Genomic DNA, 4,895 nt, shown 5'->3' on the forward strand with positions numbered 1-4,895 from the left:
TTTTGGCGTTTTCGTAAGCGTCTTGTCTAAGTTCTTCTAATTCGTTTATGTCTAGAAGTCGTTTCTCACCAGCGGCAGTGTAGTTTAGGTTTAAGTTCTTAATAGCCCAATAGGCTTTATGTTCTAACTCTACTGGTAGGTGGCATGATTTTCCATAAACGAGTTTGAATGGGGTAGTTCCTATTGGAGTTTTGAAAGCTGTTCTATAAGCCCATAAAGCTTCATTTAGCTTGGTTGACCAATCTTTCCTCGATATAGCAACAGTTTTCTCCAATATTTGTTTTATTTCGCGGTTAGATACTTCTACTTGACCGCTTGTTTGTGGATGGTATGGTGTGGCTATTCGATGATTTACTCCATATTTTCGAAGGAGTTTCTCAAGTATTCTTGAAATGAAATGGGAACCACCATCGCTAATTACCAATCTTGGCACACCGAACCTAGGAAAAATGACGTTTTTGAAAAGTTTAATAACTACTCGTGTATCGTTTGTAGGGGAAGCAATAGCTTCTATCCATTTTGAAACGTAATCGACGGCTACGAGTATATATTGATTTCCAAACGATGACGGAAACGGTCCCATGAAGTCTATTCCCCAGACGTCAAATATTTCTACTTCTAGAATGCCTTTTTGAGGCATTTCATCGCGTCTTGAAATGTTTCCAGTTCGTTGGCATCTATCACAGCTTAGTATTGCAAAATGGACGTCTTTCCACAGGTTAGGCCAGAAAAGTCCAGATTGAAGAATTTTGGCGCAGGTCCTAGATGTGCTATGGTGTCCTCCACACGGTGCAGAATGACAATGTGTTATTATGCTTCTTATCTCTTCCTCGGGTACACAACGTCTAAAGATTCCATCGGGGCCTCTTTTGAAAAGGAGTGGGTCGTCCCAATAGTAATGTTTTAGGTCATGGAAGAATTTCTTCTTCTGTTGGTAGCTTAGATCAGGAGGAAGCACACCAGCAGCTAGGTAATTTACGAAATCTGCATACCAAGGTGTGTTAGATCGGGCTAAAGCTATTTCAGCTAATTTCTCGGTTTCAGAGTTTGGACGGTATGGTTCGAATTCATTTGCTTCTAATTGGGCGATGAGTCTTTCATAAGGGAAATCATCGTCAATTGGTACTTGTTCGGGTTTCAGATTTTCCAATCGAGAGAGGTGATCTGCTACGACATTTTCAGTGCCTTTCTTATCTTTAATTTCCAGGTCGAATTCTTGTAGTAACAAGATCCATCTCAAAAGTCTTGGTTTAGCGTCCTTTTTGGTTAGGAGGTACCTAATGGCGGCGTGGTCAGTGTATATGATTATTTTGGCTCCTACCAGGTAAGAACGGAATTTGTCTAATGCGAATACGACAGCTAATAATTCTTTTTCTATCGTGGCATAATTCATCTGAGCTTCGTCTAGGGTTCTACTCGCATAATATATGACATGTAGTTTCTTATCCTTTCTTTGTCCTAGAACGGCTCCTACAGCATAATCACTTGCGTCACACATTATTTCGAAAGGCTCATTCCAGTCGGGAGGTTGCATAATTGGCGCAGAGATCAATGCTTGTTTAAGCGTTTGAAATGCTTCAGTGCATTTATCGGTGAAAACAAATTCGGCGTCTTTCATGAGTAGTTCAGTTAAAGGTTTGGTTATTTTAGAGAAATCCTTAATGAAGCGTCGGTAAAAACCAGCATGTCCCAGAAAACTTCTTATTTCTCTAACGGTTTTGGGAGGTTGAAGGTTTTCGATAATTTCGATTTTTGCTTTATCAACTTCGATTCCTCTATCGGATACGATGTGTCCAAGTACAATTCCTTGTCGAACCATGAAATGGCATTTTTCCCAATTAAGGACTAGGTTTACGCTTACGCATCGTCTAAGCACCATTTCAAGGTTTTCTAAACATGTTTCAAAACTTCCTCCACAGACAGAGAAGTCGTCCATAAAGACCTCCATTATTCCATCTAGGAAGTCGGCAAATATTGCCATCATGCATCTTTGGAAGGTCGCGGGTGCATTGCAGAGTCCAAAAGGCATTCGTCTATAAGCGAATGTACCATAAGGACAGGTGAATGTGGTCTTCTCTTGGTCGTCAGGGTGGATAGGAATTTGGAAAAATCCGGAGTATCCATCCAGATAACAAAAATGTGAGTGTTTAGCCAGGCGTTCGAGCATTTGATCTATGAAAGGTAAAGGGAAATGGTCTTTTCGGGTAGCTTTATTTAGCTTCCTATAGTCAATGCACATCCTCCATCCAGTTTGGGTACGTTGTGCTACAGATTCTCCTTTTGCGTTAGTGATTACAGTGACTCCTCCTTTCTTTGGTACGACGTGAACGGGGCTAACCCATTTGCTATCGGATATAGGATATATTATTCCAGCTTCTAGCAGTTTTTGGATTTCCTTTTTAACCACATCGCTCATAATAGGATTTATTCGCCTTTGATGTTCCCTAGAGGTTTTACTATCGTCTTCGAGCATAATGCGGTGCATACACAGAGAAGGGCTTATACCTTTTAGATCTGATATGTTGTATCCTAAAGCGGTAGGGTATTTTCTTAGAACATTAAGTAATTTTTCAGTCTCGGTTCGTCCTAAGTTGGCGTTCACTATAACTGGTCGGTTTAGTTCTTCGTCTAGAAATTCGTATCTAAGATCGGTAGGAAGTGTCTTCAGCTCTATAACAGGTTTCTTAGGTCCAGGTATAGGATCAGGGGTTAAAGCTAAGCATTCACTCAGGTGGTTATCTTGATATTCTTCACGCCAGTTGTCATCTTCAAAAATTGGCGGCATAGGAATTCTTAGGGTTTCGGTTTCCTTATTTGGTTCGGATTTTATTTCCTTGACACATTCGTCGATTATATCAGCAGAACAGCATGTGTCAATTATAGAAGGTGCTTTTAGGAATTGGGAAAGGATAAATTCTATTTTCTCTTCTCCTACTTCGAAAGTAAGCTTTCCTCGCTTTACATCTATAATTGCACCAGCGGTTGCTAAAAATGGTCTTCCTAAAATGATCGGGATGTTAGAATCTTCTTGGATATCCATAATGATGAAGTCAGTTGGGATGTAGAATTGACCTACACGAACAGGGATATTCTCTAACATTCCTACAGGATATTTAACTGAACGGTCTGCTAGTTGAAGAGACATTCTTGTTGCTTTAAGCTCACCTAGATTGAGTTTCTTACAGGTCGAAAGAGGCATCAAACTAACACTAGCTCCTAAATCGCACAAGGCTTTCTCTATGATGGTTTTTCCAATTACGCAGGGTATAGAGAAACTACCAGGGTCTTTCAGTTTTTGAGGCATGTTGTTTTGGATGATAGCGCTACATTCAGCGGTAAGTGTTATAGTTTCGTTATCCTCGAGCTTCTTTTTGTTTGATAAGATTTCTTTTAAGAACTTAGCGTACGAAGGCATCTCAGTTATGGCTTCTGTGAATGGTATGGTTATGTTTAATTGCTTCAGAAGTTCTACAAATCTTTTAAATTGCGCTTCGGTTTTTGATTTAGCTAATCTCTGAGGGTAAGGAATTGGTGGCTTATAAGGTGGTGGTGGAACATAAGGTTTCTCCTTTTCGGGTTCCACTTCGTTATTGTTCTCATCAGTCTTAGCAGTTTGTTCGTCGGTTGGTTTCTTTTGGGTTTCCTTTGGCTCTTGTTGTGACATGGGTACGTTTTGGGTTCTAGGATCTATGGGTCCATCGTAATTAGTTCCACTTCGTAGTGTTATCGCGTTCGCATGTCCTTTAAGATTAGGTTGTGGTTGAGCAGGAAACGTGCCAGCAGGGGCAGCAGTAGGTGCTTGTTGTTGAGCTACTTGTGAGATTTGAGTTTCTAACATTTTGTTATGCGTAGCTAAAGCATCTACTTTGTTCGATAGTTGTTTTAGTTGCTCGCTATTGTGGATGTTTTGATTCAAGAAGTCTTTATTGGTTTGTTGTTGGGAAGCTATGAAGTTCTCCATCATGATTTCTAGGTTTGACTTCCTAGGGGTGTTTTGAGCAGCTACAGGCGCTTTTTGGTAGCCAGGTGGTACAGCAGGTGCTTGTCCAGGCGCGTACAACGCATTGTTGTTCTTATAAGAAAAGTTCGGGTGGTTTTTCCATCCAGGGTTGTACGTGTTAGAATAAGGGTTTCCTTGAGCGTAATTTACTTGATCAGATGGGACTCCAGTCAAGAGTTGACATTCAGCAACTACATGCCCAGTCAATCCACAAATCTCGCAGTTAGGTGCTACGGCGGCAGCGGTGGCTGAAGGAGTGATGGTCAAATTCTCAATCTTTTGAGTTAAAGCGTCTACTTTAGCGTTAACGCGGTCTATACCACTAATTTCGTACATTCCTCCTTTGGTTTGGGCTTTCTCTAGGGCGGCGCGTTCTCCTCCCCATTGGTAATGGTTTTGTGCCATGTTCTCTATGAGTTTGTATGCTTCATCATGGGGTTTGTCCATTAATGCTCCGCCAGCAGCGGCATCTATAGTCATTTTAGTGTTATATAAGAGACCACCATAAAAGGTATGGATGATCAGCCATGGTTCGAGTCCATGATGAGGGCATATCCTAAGCATGTCCTTGTAACGTTCCCAAGCTTCGAAAAGCGATTCGTTATCTTTCTGGGTAAATCCGTTGATTTGACCTCTAAGCATAGCAGTTTTGCTAGGCGGAAAGTATCTTGCTAAGAATACTCTTTTCAATTCGTCCCACGTAGTTATGGAATTGGAAGGCAGGGATTGAAGCCATGCTCTCGCTCTATCTCTCAAGGAGAAAGGGAAAAGGCGTAATCGAATAGCTTCGGAACTAACGTTGTTGGCTTTGATAGTGTCGGCGTATTGCACGAACACGGATAAATGGAGATTGGGGTCGTCTACAGGGCTTCCAGAGAATTGATTCTGTTGAACA

At 41.2% G+C, this 4,895-nt stretch overlaps 1 non-coding gene across 1 annotated transcript; it reads left to right on the forward strand.

Moving 5' to 3' along the window:
* The first annotated feature begins 4,535 nt into the window (after positions 1 to 4,535).
* On the forward strand, positions 4,536 to 4,642 carry LOC131615333 (small nucleolar RNA R71). Its single transcript, XR_009287753.1, has one exon. It is a non-coding gene; the product is annotated as a small nucleolar RNA R71 (small nucleolar RNA).
* Positions 4,643 to 4,895: the final 253 nt, after the last annotated feature.

Source organism: Vicia villosa, linkage group LG6 (genome assembly GCF_029867415.1).
Source record: "Vicia villosa cultivar HV-30 ecotype Madison, WI linkage group LG6, Vvil1.0, whole genome shotgun sequence".
Taxonomy (NCBI): domain Eukaryota; kingdom Viridiplantae; phylum Streptophyta; class Magnoliopsida; order Fabales; family Fabaceae; genus Vicia; species Vicia villosa.